Below are 15,225 nucleotides of genomic sequence, written 5' to 3'. Positions count from 1 at the left end.
TAATGGATGAAATGATATCATTGTCATTTTGATTTGCATTTCCCTGATGTTTAGTGATGTTGAACTTTTTAATATCTTTTTTGATCATTTGTGTGTCTTCTTATTGATTTGTAGAAGCCCTTTATGTAACAAATATATTAATAATTTAATCTTAGCTACTGCACAATCTTCTAGTGTATTTTTTTTTATTTTTCATGAAAGATTTATGGGCCCAACAAAATATGAGAAAGAGAAGTCATTTTATGTATTTATTTATTATGTAATACTTTTAAAAAATGTATTATTTCTGGACAATATTCTTGTCTGTGAAGATGTAGGAATACAAAAACCAAACAAAATTTCTGACTTTGAAGTGCTTACATTCTAGTTGAGAGAGAGAGAGAGGAAGAGTGCAAGAACAAAAAACCAAAAATAAATATATAATATGTCATGTCATGTAGTGATAAATGTCATAAAGAAAAATGTAATCAGAATATGGGGTTATGTGACTGGAGCAGTGAGTAAGGGGATAATGGAAGGTGATGAGTTCAAAGAGGAAGCAGGAGGGCAAACTAAGCAAATTAGAGCCTTAGAGGCAAGAACTGATTATACTTAAGAGCAGAAGCCACCAGAGGGTTCTCAGCAGAGGAATCATGTAATTTTTCTTGCATGACGAAAAGATCATTTGGCTTAGACTTCAAGGGAGTCAAAGGTAGGAGCAAGGAGACCAATAGGAGGCTATTTCAATAGTCCAGGGTAGTAGCCATGGAGGTAATAAGAAGTGGTCAAGTTGGGCATGGCAGTGTGAACCAATAGTCCTAGCTACTTGGGAGGCTGAGGCAGGAGGATTGCTTTAGTCCAGGATTTGAGGCCGTGGTGTGTTCTGATTGTGCCTGTGAATAACCACTGCACTGGGCGACATAGCAAAACTGTCATCTCTACAGAAAAAAAAGTGTCAGATTTTGTATATTTCAAAGGCAGAGCTGAATGGATTTGTTCATGGTTTGGATGTGGTATATAAGAGAAAAAAGGTGTCAGGAATAATTTCCTCCATTTTTTACTAATTCAAAGAATGGATTTGCCATTTATTGGAATGAGGAAATCATCCAAAATGGCATGTTTGTGGTGTTGGGGAAGGAAAGCAAGAGTTAAGTCTTGAACATGCAGATTATACTTTGGATGTCTATTAGATATCGCAGGAGATGTTAATTACAAAATGAAATGAGTTGAAGTTCAGGAAGAGGTCTGGACTGGAGAACATTCACATGCAGATGGTATTTAAAGGCATGGGTCTAGATGAGATCACCTGAAAACTTAGAAGTCCAAGAACACACATACACTCTCTCTCTCTCTCTCTCTCTCTCTCTCTGTGTGTGTGTGTGTGTGTGTATGTGTGTCTTTATCAACTAAACAATTGGAAAAAATCACATGCTATGAAACACAATTGGCTTCTTATCAAAAATTAATGTTCCTTCCATTATCTCCATTTAACATAAACATTAAAGTTTAGCTATATTAAACACTTTTAGAAATATGGAATTTTAGATGACTTTGGAGGTAATTGTTTTATAGTTAGGGAAATTAAATCCCAGGAAGATCTTTCTCAAGGCCACATTGTAGAAGGCTTTGCTAATAGTGTGATTTCTTCTTTATGCTTTTAATCCCTCTTGGAGTTTTTAACACTTCAGGGAATATATGAATTTTATGTAACAAAGAAAAGAATTATTTGAAAGCAAAATATGCTGTTCAAATATTTCAGATCCATGTTATATTGGCATCAATATAACATGGATCTGAAAATTAGCCATTTGGAAATATCACACCAAATTAATATTTGTTACTGGGTCTTTCAGCTGGGTTCCTAACCAATCTCTTCATTTCTTTGTGCCTTACTACCTCTTATATATATCAGCAACCAGGTCACTTTTTCATTTTGAAAATAACTGCATGGCTATGATAGAAAAGGTGTTTTGTTCACTATGTTAGAGAGAGAAACTATATGTAATGGATATCAGTGTTCAGCTATATTTCACATTGGATAAAAGCTGCAACGTTACTTCACAAACATTTATACATGGTAGAGAATGGAGTTTTGGGCAACAAAATCTACTGCAAATAATTAAGTCTGTGATTGGTATCGAATTTTTCCACCAGGTTACTGGAGAAAATTAAAATATTTTCTTACTGTTCATTGTGCTTTTCTATACAGGAGAGAAAACATTTTTCTCTCCTCATATTTCTCTACAGCGATTTGCATTCCACTCCCAAGGGGAAAGTAGTATTGGTGTCATCCTTCCAGCTTCCATCTGCAGTCATTTCTCTGGGGGAAAGCCCACTGCTATTGTCCCCCCTTTGGCTGTGGTTATGGTGCTGGTAAGATGCAAGCATTGTTTCTCTATCTCTCCAGGTGGCAAACAAATGGCTCCAAGGTAATGATTTGGGGGAACATAGTGGAAGAACTAAGCATACCAGAAGTCGTGTATTTGGATGAGTAATCTTTTATCCATATTCACACTCTATGTCTATCTCACATATTGGATGGAACCCCTAGGGTAAGACCTGTGATTACTTATACCTACAAACTTCTAACATCTCACATTATCTACTTAATGTGATAAATATCATCCTTTTATTGGAAACTCGGTAAGTGTGATAGTCCTGTTTAGTTGCTAGGCCAGAAGACCACCAGGCAAATCATCCCGCTTGTGAGTTCTGGAGGAGTGGAAGAAGTCTTAACGGAGCAACCTGAATGTGCAAAATCCTAGGGTTGTTTCTTACGCAATAGAAAATGAACAGTGGATTGCAGAGAAAATCATATCCTAAAGAAACTTTCTTAATGAAAATAATAGTTTTTTAAAGTGCATTCTTTATGCTAACAGTGGCTTTCTTGGCTTCTGAGTAAAATATAAAAAACCCTGATGGTAAGAAGTTGGAACAAATTTTACAAAGGAGTGGTAGGGACAAGAGAGCAGAAGGGACAAATGTTTGATAATATTCATAGCAAGTCTGTAAGAAAAACAACAAAAACAGAGAAATATTTCCTATTGTGCTTACCCAGACACAACTATCTCCCTCCTTCCCTCCCTCTCTCCCTTCCTCCTTCCTTCCTTCTTTCTTCTTCTCCTTCTCCTTCTTCTTTCTTCTTTTCTCACAGAGTCTCACTTTGTCACCCTAACTAGAGTACAGTGGCTCTATCACAGTCCACAGCAGCATTGGCCTCATCGACTTCCTGGGCTCAAGGGATCCTCCCACCTTAGCCTTCCAGGTAGCTGGGACTACAGGCACATGCCACCACGCTGTCTAATCTTTGTATATTTTGTGGAGGTGGGATTTTGCCACATTTCCCAGGCTGGTCTCTAATTCCTGAGCTCAAGCAATCTGCCTGCCTTGCCCTCCCAAAGTGCTGAGATTACACGCATCAGCCAACAGGCCTGGCTACCCCAGACATAATTTCAATCCACCTTTATGTGGAAAAAAAAAATTACTCAAGTTGGGCTTGATATTGGTTGATTTTGCCAAGAATGCTTTTTATACCTCTGGTGGTTTTGAATTATGAGTACACAAAAAAGAGGTTTTGAATATTTTCTTGAGTTAGAGAATTATCTTTTCCCTTTTTGCATTCTTATTACTTGAAAATGTGAAATATAAGTTACAGGCTATATTATTTTGTAGTACCATGAGTCCATGAGCAGTTTGCCTAGGAAAGAGTAAGTTGTTATTTTACTTTATGGTTCTCTACCTCAAAATATAAAGGACACTCCTACATAGCATGCAGACTTTGAGTTTGGAAACTTTAAAGAGATTTTTGAGTTTACTTTCTTTGTGTCTTTGCTGAATTCAATGGGCTGTGCCTCGGAGGTGCTGAGTGGGTAATTTACACCCAGTGGAAAAACGGTCCTCCATTAGGCAACGCCCTTGGAATGCTAATATATTGTTGTGTCTCTAATGGAGTTCTGTTCTCTTTTTTGTGGGACCACTTTACAGCTCTTGCTCTGAAATGACTGTTCTTTAATACACTGTGGATTGTGTTGCATAGCAAATTCTTGTTAGAAGTCCTAGATTAAGAGATTAAGAGTACACATGCAACCAAACTTCGTATGGAAACTCAAGCATCTTTAATTTGCTTGGGCTAGTACTTTTTTTTTTCCCCTCTGAAAGAAATCAGCATTCAGAAAAGGATTTGCCTTGTGTGAAGATGTAACACTTTGCAAAACAATCTAAAAATGTAACATTACGTATTATTGTCTTGGAATAATTTTCTTATTATTTGAGTTATTGGCTAATAGGCAATGTAATGGATAGTTTCAATGGCATATGAGGTGGTGCAAGGCATCCAAAAGGAAAAAAAGATGAGGGTGTAGGAAGGTTATGGCCAGCAAATGAAGAACAAATGAAAACCTAAACAGAGTTCTTTTCTGGTTTGGGTAATAGTAGGAAAAATAAGACATGAATCCAGATTTTAAAAATAATACTATAATAGTGATTACTTATGGCTTATGGGTGGTTTATGTTGCTTACACATAAAGTAATTATTACTTTGAATTAGATAAATGGAAACTGAGTTTTGGACATTTATAATAAATATTTGCTTTGACAAATGGGATCTAATTAAAGAGCTTCTGCACAGCAAAAGAAACTGTTATCAGAGTGAACAGACAATCCACAGAATGGGAGATAATTTTTGCAATCTATCCATCTGACAAAGGGCTAATATCCAGAATCTACAAGGAACTATTTACAAGAAAATAAAACAACCCCATCAAAAAGTGAGCAAAGGATATGACAGACATTTCTCAAAAGAAGACATTTATGCAGTCAACAAACATGAAAACAAACTCATCATCACTGGTCATTAGAGAGATGCAGATCAAAATCACAATGAGATACCATCTCATGCCAGTTAGAATGGCGATCGTTAAAAAGTCAGGAAGCAACAGATGCTGGAGAGGATGTGGAAAAATAGGAACACTTTTACACTGTTAGTGGGAGTGTAAATCAATTCAGCCACTGTGGAAGACAGTATGGTGATTCCTCAAGGATTGAGAACCAGAAATACCATTTGACCCAGCAATCCCATTACTGGGTATATACCCAAAGAATTAGAAGTCATTCTACTCTAAAGACATATGCACATGTATGTTTATTGCAGCACTGTTCACAATAGCAAAGACTTGGAACCAACCCAAAATGCCCATCAGTGATGGACTAAATAAAGAAAATGTGGCACATATACACCATGGAATGCTGTGCAGCCATAAAAAGGGTGAGTTCATGTCCTTTGCAGGGACATGGATGAAGCTGGAAACCATCGTTCTCAGCAAACTAACACGGGAAGAGAAAACCAAACACCGCGTGTTCTCTCTTGTAACTGGGAATAGAACAATGAGAACACATGGACACAGGGAAGGGAACAACACACACCAGGGCCTGTCGCAGGGTAGGGGGCTAGGGGAGGGAGAGCCTTAGGAGAAATACCTAATGTAGATGACGGTTGATGGGTGCAGCAAACCACCATGGTACATGTATACCTATGGAACAAACCTGCGGGTTCTGCCCATGTATCCCAGAACTTAAAATATAATAAAAATAAGTATTTACTTTTGTTATTTTTAACTTTCATATGACAAACTTTGATAGGATTTGGTGAAAATAAGTTGTGTGAAGGAATGTTGTTTTGAAATCTCCTTGCATTCCTTGGAAGGAAACTGCATTATGAAGACAGGATTATAGAAGCTGTTATCTGAATATTCATTTAGTTATCATTTTAAAATTATGACTTATAATTGATGCATACCCTTACTTTAGTAATTCCGCAAGAATTGTGGAAACATTTGAAACAATGTTTACTTGGTTTTCAGTTATGTAAATGTAGAAAGATTATATATTTTCCACTTTAAAAGCAATTAAACGTATATATATATTTTTCCTCGTTTGTACAAAGTTCCCAAAAAGAATTCAGTTTTTGAATTTAGAATTTTCCGGGAGCTGTTTCATCATCAAGAGAAACTTTTTCCCTGGGATGTTATAAAAAAATTGATCTTAGTTTTTATGAAATAAATAATTTCACATGACTAGATTTATACAACTTTTGATGACTATGGAGTTTCAAAAACACTGTTATTTGATATTTGTTTCTGTTTTTTGCTGTATATCCTCACAAAAGTGGATAATGCAATACTTTTTTGAGAGATCATTTTTCTAAATTAGGTGGAGCAAATGCTATCACTGCTCTGAAAAAGTGATATATATATATATTGTCACCTGAAAGCCATGGAACACTAACATTAAAGTGTTTGCTGAGTGGAATACATTTTCACAAAATCTGTGTAAGTTAAATAATTATTGTAATATAGTTTTTAAACTGAAAATGTCAGACATTGTGTAGAACCAATTTTAAAATGTACTCACTAACAGAGTAGATTGTATTATTAAGCATGATTAATTAAGGCTGGACATGGTGGCTCACGCCTCTAATCCTAGCACTCTGGGAGGTCAAGGCAGACAGATCACGAGGTCAGGAAATGGAGACCATCCTGGCAACATGGTGAAACCCTGGCTCTGCTAAAAATGCAAAAAATTAGCCAGGTGTGGTGGCACGCACCTATAGTCCCAGCTACTTGGGAGGCTCAGACAGGGAAATATCTTGAAGGAGGTGCAGTGAGCCGAGATTGTGCCAGTGCACTCCAGCCTGGCAACAGAGCCAGACTCCATCTCAAAAAAAAAAAAAAAAAAAAAACCAAAAAGATTAATTAGCACCTAATTAATTAATTGATTTTTATTCATTCAGCAACTACATATCAACCACATAATCAGTACGCTGCTAGGTATAGAGTGATAAATAATATATATTCCCTGTCCTCATGTGATTTAGAGTTGGAAGAGTTTCAGACAAATACAATCTTTCCATCTTCATGCTCCCAAATGCTCATATTTACTGTTCAAAGTAGTTTGTTTAATACAGTCGTTTGGATGGCAGTGGGAAATAGTTTCAAAGAGAAATGACTTCAGAATCAGCAGATCTGGGTTTGAGGACTAGCTGTATCATTTACTATCTTTCCAATATGCGCAAATTACTAAATTAGATTCTCCATCCTCATTGGTAAAGTGGGGATCATAGCATCTGTTATCTCAGTGCCCAATGTTAGCCCCAGAGTTTCTAAGTAGGAGGCGGCTAGACATCAAAATTTGGTTGGAGGAGGGGCCCCTAGGGTTTATCTTGGAGCTGTATTGACAGAGCAAGCACTCTTATTGTTACTTAGGTTGTTATGTTTGTTTGAGATGGACTAATTGAGATCAAGGGAGTGCCTAATCTCTCCTAAGTGATCCCTGGGTGGCACCACTATCAGGACCTAGCCCAGCATGCAGAAATACATACATATATATATATAGAGAGAGTAATATATATTTCTGTAACATATATGTATATATTCTCTTATTAATATTACATTATTAATAGTATATTACAAATTAATGTAGTAATATATTCTACATATTTCATTATTATATATTACATAATATATATACATATTTATGTATCCTGTTGATACGTTTTTGGAAATCATTATGTAGAAGGGAAATTCAGCTGAGATCTTGGGTGAAGATTCTTTCTAAGCTTAAACACTACTTTTCAGGATTCAGATTTGTGGACCCAAAAGCCTCCATTGGTTTCTGCTCAGATGAGGAGCTGCATGACTTCCAGAGACCTGCTCTGACCACATCATATCCAGCTCTAACTACTCTCAGAAGGGGAGAGATTTGTGAGGCATTTCACACAGGCTATTCATTTTATGAATGAGTCATTCAGGAAATCATTTTTGCAGATATAATCTTACATTTTTCATTAAATCTCCTTTCTTATGGGGACCTTTTGGGAGTTGCTAAAGTGAATTCTTAACACTTTCTTTTTTATACTCTTCATGAGTACTATGTATTAAACTATGAAGGAATATAATTCTTAGATTATATCTGGATGTTTAGAGCATTTAGAGCTCATAAAGAGTGTGATATATTAAGCATAAAATTACAGAAAGTGTTAACTATTTGGTTAAGTTTAGACTGCTTATAGAGTATCCAAAAGATTTATTTAGGTATATAATTCATCTTGTATGTGCATTGATTAAACACAAATACAGTATCACCGAAGACTTTCCAGGCATAAGATATATCAGGAAGAGAGATATTACAAACCCAAGTTGATTAAACACAAATACCGCATCACCAAAGACTTTCCAGGTATTTTGTAAGATATATCAGGGAGAGAGATATTACAAACCCAAGTTTGAACTTTAGAGTAATGTTGAAAATCATATTGATTACCTCTAGTGAAAAACTTGCTCTTTGAGTGTTAATCAGAGTTTTCAAGCATAAGACATGCAGAAAGGGGGCTTAGTTATTTTTGTAAATAGGGGTTTATTGTAACGATATGCATAGATGTAAGAAAACTGTCAGCAGTTGAACCTTCAGGCACATGGAGAATTACAATGAAACAGATGATTCATCAGAACCTTGAGCAGTTGCCTTTCTATAACTCAGCTCCCTATCATTTTGTTCTCCCTACCTGCTTCCAGAGGTTTACTCTACAACCAGTTGCTTTTCTTACTCTACTCTTTATTCTGTTTGACTCTTGACTTCTGCTTTCACATGGCTTGCACTCCCTTGTGGTTTTTCATACTGCCATCTCTCCATGTCATGCTATCACTATCATACTAGTGATGTCATATTACCATGATCACTCTCCTGTGTCTCCTTCTTTGTGTCTTTAAAAAGGAATATACGATACTTAATTAGTTACTACCTGGTGTGACAGATAGAAAACCTATGACTTAGATGTCATGAAATATATCTACTTTTATGTAGCTGAGCCCAGAGCACTCTATGATGAAGGTGGAAAATGCTTAATCTTGCCACTTTCTCTTGCTCGCAATGTAGAACAAATTGTAGCACAATCACATGGCTGGTTGGGTCCCTAAGCTCTTCCAGGGTAGAGACTATTCCTTAGGTCTGTGTCTCCAACACCTAGGAAATTATCTGAGAAAAGGAAGATTTTCAGTAAATATTTATTAATAACACAGAAGTATCCCTTCAATTTTAAGTTTTTAAGGATAGCCAGTGAGACATAGTAACTCACCATTAGGAAAATTTGCTGGAGACAGGAGGCAAATCCTTCTGCCTAAGTTTTTTTTTTTTTTTTTTAATGGCCACGAATTTGTTTATTGTTCCCATTTCCTTTTGTATTTAACTTTTATTTTTAATTATTATGAGTACATAATTGGTGTACATATTTATGGGGTACATATGATGTTTTAATACAGACATACAATGTATAATAATCACATCAGCACAACGAGGTGAGTATAGTGAATAATACTTTATTGTATATTTTAAAATAATTTCTGCCTGAGATTTAAATGTTGCTGTCCCCCAGGCCTGGTTTCTTGGCCTTCTTTCTTTCTCATTCTAATACCTTTTTCCTAGGTAATCTTCTCTATTCCTCTTCTTTATTACCTTGCATATGCCACCAATGACCAAATGGGTAAGTGCAAGCCACATCTCTCTTTTGACTCATCTATTCAGTGCTTATAATTGTTTTATTAATACTTGAATGATACAGAAATCTCAAATTCCCTACGTTCAAAATTGAATTAATGATATTAACCTCTCTAGTTCTGCTGCTTCTCCATTATTTTTCAGATCAGTAAAAGAACAGCATCTCAATCCATTTGCAGCCTATTCACAGCAATTGTGTGTCTGCAATCTGTAAGGAACTGTGCTGGAATGCAGTGATGAATAGGAAAGTCATGGCCACTTCTTTCACTGATTTTTCACATCTTTTTGTTCTTCTTTACCCCTCATATCTAATCTCTTACTTAGTCATATCTTTCTACCAGAAAACGTATTTCCAGTCATCCCCCTTCCCTCCATCGCTACTACCATGATCTAAGTCCAAGCTAGCATTAGTTGTCAGCCGAACTTCCATAACATCCTCTTAAAGTGATTCTGTTGTTCCCATTGTTAACCTCTATTCTATCAATTCCTCTCACTGTAATCATGATAAAAATGCTTTAAATGTAGTTCTTATAACATAATTCTCTGGTTAAACATGATGGAAGGGCTTCTGGTTGCTCTTAGAAGATAGCATAAAACCCTTAACATGACCCATCAGGCCATGAATGACTTAACCACTGCTTACCTCTCTACTTTTATCTTCTACTACTCTGCCTTCCCTCTCTACGATATCACCACATGGGTGTTCTTTTTGCTCCTTGAGGGCACCCTGCTGGGTGTCATTTCTTCTGCTTGGGAAACTAACTGCTCACTCACTGGTCCTTGCTTCTAGCAGAGTAACTCTCACTTATCCTCAGGGAAGAATTCTAAATATACTGTTTATTCAGTGTCTTTCCTCTGAAATACTGTAATCTCCATGACAGCAGTGTTCTTGACTATTTTACTTACCACCAAATGTCTAGCACTAGTATAGCTCTTGGCACACAGCAACTGTGTGATAGATACCTGCTGAATGAATAAATAAATTAGTGTTAAATATTCAGACTTCTGTTTCTTATCAAATGATTCCTGTTTTAGTTTTGTTCTGTTTTGTTTTTGAGATAAAGTGTCACTCTGTCAGCCAGGGCTGGAGTGCAGTGGTGTGATCTCGGCTCACTGCAACCTCTGCCTCCCAGGTTCAAGTGATTCTTGTGCCTCAGCCTCCCAAATAGCGAGGATTACAGGCACCCACCACCAGACCCAGCTAATTTTTATATTTTTAGTAGAGACAAGGTTTCACCATGTTGGCTAGGCTGGTCTCGAACTCCTGACCTCAGGTGATCCACCCACCTCGGCTTTCCAAAGTGCTGGGATTATAGGCGTGAGCCACCGTGTCCAGCCTGATTCCTGTTTAAGTCCCAGAATTCACTGAATCTACTCAGTGATATTATATCAAGAACAAGATTTCTCATAGTTCTTATGCTTTTCAAACAACTCAAGGAAAAGGAGATGATGGGAAAAGCCTCACAAATTAGCATTCACAGTTCATTCTATTTTTTAAAAATTTTCATTTTTATGCCAGCCAAAGCACATGAGCTTTATGTGAGATCTTTGCCTGAAAAGTGGCCTCTATTCACTAAGGTGATTGTGTGAAGTATTTTTCATTCCTGCTCTTTCCTGCTTCTGCTACTCTTTGAGATTGAGACATCCAGAGCTTCAGTGCTTCAAAGGAAGCACCTAGACAAGAACAAAGGAGTAAGTTTTCAGATTTTGGCATACAAAATAGGATCTTGAGGCCAATTCCCTTGGAAAAAACATTTTTCCAGTGGAATTCCAGTGGAAAAAAACATTGAGAAACCCAAATATTTAATTTGAAAAAGCCAAAATGTGTTGAGAGAAAAGAAACTAAAGCTGCAGAGGTAAGGTGAGAGTATTAGAAACTCAGAGTGAGGAAGGCACAGGAGGTGATATGAGGGCACTTCTCTGTTACCCAGGAATGAGGACAGCCCTTCCTAAACAGTTGGAAGAAAGAATCCTGGAGAGAGGAGACTAGAGAAAGAGAGAGAGGGTGCCTGTTTCCTAACCCATGCTTCACCTGGACTTGCACACTTGTCCTTTTGTTGTTATAACCCAAGGAGTTGGATAGGGATCAGCAAACATATCTTGGAGTCCCAAAGCAGAGGAAGTTGTGACAGCTTCCTGCATAAACTCTGGGATGAGGACCTCACACCAAGATGGAGTGGCCATAGTAGAGCAGGGATAGTGGAACTGAGATATACTCCAAGCCTTCTGTGGTCAAGAATGGCAAATAGGAGGCCCAGAAGTTCACTCATGTCCTAGTGGAAGTTAAGGAGGCTTAACTTGATGGACTGGAAGAGACCAAGGTTAGGTTTGGAGGGCACAGGGTGTGGTAGACATTGTAGTCCGAAGTCTGGGCAAGGACTACATCAGATGCTAGCACTTGTCCTAAGGAAATGGGTAACTTGGTTATATTGTTATCAAGCAAAGAGGGCTCACTACCTGATGCAATAGAAGCCAATACTATGACACCAGGATTTTGAGAAAAGAAAAGTTTTATGTTGAAAGTAGACTCACAAGGAAACAGGAGTCAAGCTCAAATCTGTCTCCTGTGTTGGCTTCAAGGCAGTATTTTTATTAGAAAATGTTCTAGGGTGGCTTCTGAGATTATTAGGTAATTGGTGGAAGAAAATGGAAGGTCTGGAAAGTCCTTGGGCATGCATGGTGATCTTTTCATGCTTCCTCATGGGTTGCATATGCAAATTCACGGGCAGTGGTATGAAACACACTGGAAATTCAGGCTGTGATGTCAGTAACTCGTTCTGTGCAAACTCCAGTTGGCCATCTTGGTTCCAAGTGGTTTCAGCCAGTTGTTGTTGTTTTACATCTCATAAGCAGGGGAAGTTTTAGCATTTTGACAAGTTGTTTCTTTTCTTATCCACTATCCTGCAAACTCAAGATTTAGTCATTAGTTTCTTTAACTCTTTGAGGTACAGTTTTGATGCCAACAGAACAACAGAGGGGTCAGAAGCCAACACCCAAAGACCAACTTGTGTGAGATGACACAGCTGAAGTCAGCACAGATGCAGAGAAGAACCCCTTTCTTTATTGCTGCGATGTTATGTAGTGTTCTCTTTTTACCTTGATACTATCCCAGAAAAGAAGAGCAGGGAGGAGAGAACCCACAGCAGGGAAATATAGCCCTCATTGGAAGTTTAAACTTTGAAGTGGTTGAGTTTTTATCCTGAATTAACTGGCACACCAAACCAAAAGTGAAGGGACTGCCTTGTATAGTATAATGATTAAGATATTGGTTCTGGAGCCAGCTTGACTTGGCTCAAGTCCCACGTCTGTCCTTACTAGCTGTGTAATTTTGCAGAAGACTATTTCTCTGTGCCTCAATTTTCTCACTTGATTTGAGGATTAAATACATTATTGTCATAAAATTCTCAGAACAGTGCCTGGCACGTGGTAAATACTCATTGTCAGGTTACTCCAAAGACATTTTGGAAAATGTTTTGTAGAGGGATGGTGAAGGTCTCAGTCACAACAGATTTTCTGAACCAAGAAAAAAAATCAGTTAGTCCAATTTCCATTCACCAAGGGCTAAACATTCTTTCCAGAGGTCAGTGCTCTTCCTGTGTGAAGTAAATGTGATATAGGTAACTGTGGATGCAACTGGCCAGATTTCCAGTTAATCTTCTCCTACTGATTTATGCCTATCCGGAAAAACAAAACCTAGATGCAGAATTGGAAATTCAAGAACAATAGAATTTCTGAAAGTTTTACCATGAACTCTTGTTAGAAGATATACATTAAATGTGTTTGATGATTTGCTTTTATTTCTCACATCCACCATGATATTCAGTGCTATTGTGTCTTGTCCTAAATTTATTGTCTTCTGGCTAAGAGAAAAGACATGGAGGGAGATCAGTTTAATGAGCACCACGGAGCACCTACTAGTTTGTCAGGCATTGTATTTAATTCTGATGTAGCCTCTGGATATATCAAAAGGAAAAGGGCATGGTCCTCCCCTGAGAAGCTCACTTACTTACGACACACTTTGGGGCAGTGTCAAAAGTTTTATAACATGGTGCTGTGTTAATATGGGATGGAGTGTGTGTGTGTGTGTGTGTGTGTGTGTGTGTGTCTTCACAGAAGTAGGTATTTCCCTCTATTTTAGCTTATTGTGTGTAATTATTTATGTTTTATTCATATTCTCTTATGTTTTTTCTGTTTTTGAGTAAAACTTTTCCAAAGTTTTCCTATGAAAGACTGATAGAAATGGCTATATAAAGAAGTTCAATTCTCTTTTAATTTTTTTTTTTTTTTACTTTGAAAAACTGATATATAATAGTTGTAAATATTTTGGGGGTACATGTGATATTTTGATACATACATACAATATGTAGTTATCACATCAGGGTAATTGGAATATCTATTACATCAAACATTTTTTCATGTTGGGAACATTACAATTCTTTTCTTCTAGCTATTTTGAAATATACAATAAGTTATTAACTATAATTTCGCTACTCTCCTACCAAATACTAGGACTTATTTCTTATATTTAACTGTATTGTGCCCCTTGGCTAACTTCTCTTTATCCCCCCTTCTCTCTTCCTTTCCCAGACTCTGATAACACCAATCTACTCTCTACCTCCAAGGGATCCACTTTTATTTGGCTCACCTTTCACATATAAGTGAGAACATGTGATATTTATCTTTCTCTGCCTGGCTTGTTCTACTTAGTGTAATAACCTCCAGTTCCATGCATGTTGCTGCAAATAATATAATTTTATTTTTAACGACTGAATAATATTCCATCATGGGTGTGTGTGTGTGTGTGTGTGTATATATATTTTATTTATCCATTCATGTACACTTAGGTTGATTCCATATCTTGGTTATGGTGAATAGTGCTGCAATAAACCTGGAAGTATAGATATTTCTTGCATATACTGATTTCCTTTGGATATTTATCCTGTAGTGGGATTGCTGGATCATATGACAGTTATATTTTCAGCTTTTTGAGGAAACTCTATACTGTTTTCGATAACGGCTGGACAAATTTATATTCCCATCAATAGTGTACAAGTATTCCTCTTTCTGTACTTGCTCGCTAACATTTATTGTTTGTCTTTTGATAAAAGCCATTATAACTTTTTATAATGTTATAAAAATGACTTATCAAAAAGACAAAAAATATGTCATTTTGGTTTCGATGTGCATTGCATTTCCCTGATGATTGTTGATGCTGAGCATTTTAAAAAACATACCTCGTGTCCATTTGCATGTCTTCTATGGAGAAATATCTATTCAAGTCTTTTGCCCATTTTAAAATTAGTTTTTTTTTTAACTATTGAGGAATTTGAGTTCCTTATATATTCTGGTTATTCATCTCTTGTCATATGAATAGTTTGGTAAATATTTTTTCCCACTTTGTGGCTTATCCTTCATTTTGTTGATTGTTTCTTTTGTTGTGTGGAAGCTTTTAGCTTGAAATAATCTCATTTGTCTATTTTTGCTTTTGTTGCTTGTGCTTTAAAGGCCTTACCCAAAAAAACTTTGCCCAGACCACTGTGTTGTTGCATTTACTCAATGTTTTCTTTTAGTATCTTTATAATTTCAGGAGTTACATTTAAATCTTTAGTCAATCTTGAATTTGTTTTTGTATATGGTAAAGGATGGGGATCTAGTTTTTTTGTTTGGCATGTGGATATCCAGTTTTCCTAGCACCATTTA

This window comes from Chlorocebus sabaeus, chromosome 7 (assembly GCF_047675955.1).
Source record: "Chlorocebus sabaeus isolate Y175 chromosome 7, mChlSab1.0.hap1, whole genome shotgun sequence".
NCBI lineage: Eukaryota > Metazoa > Chordata > Mammalia > Primates > Cercopithecidae > Chlorocebus > Chlorocebus sabaeus.
This window is presented reverse-complemented; position numbering follows the sequence as displayed.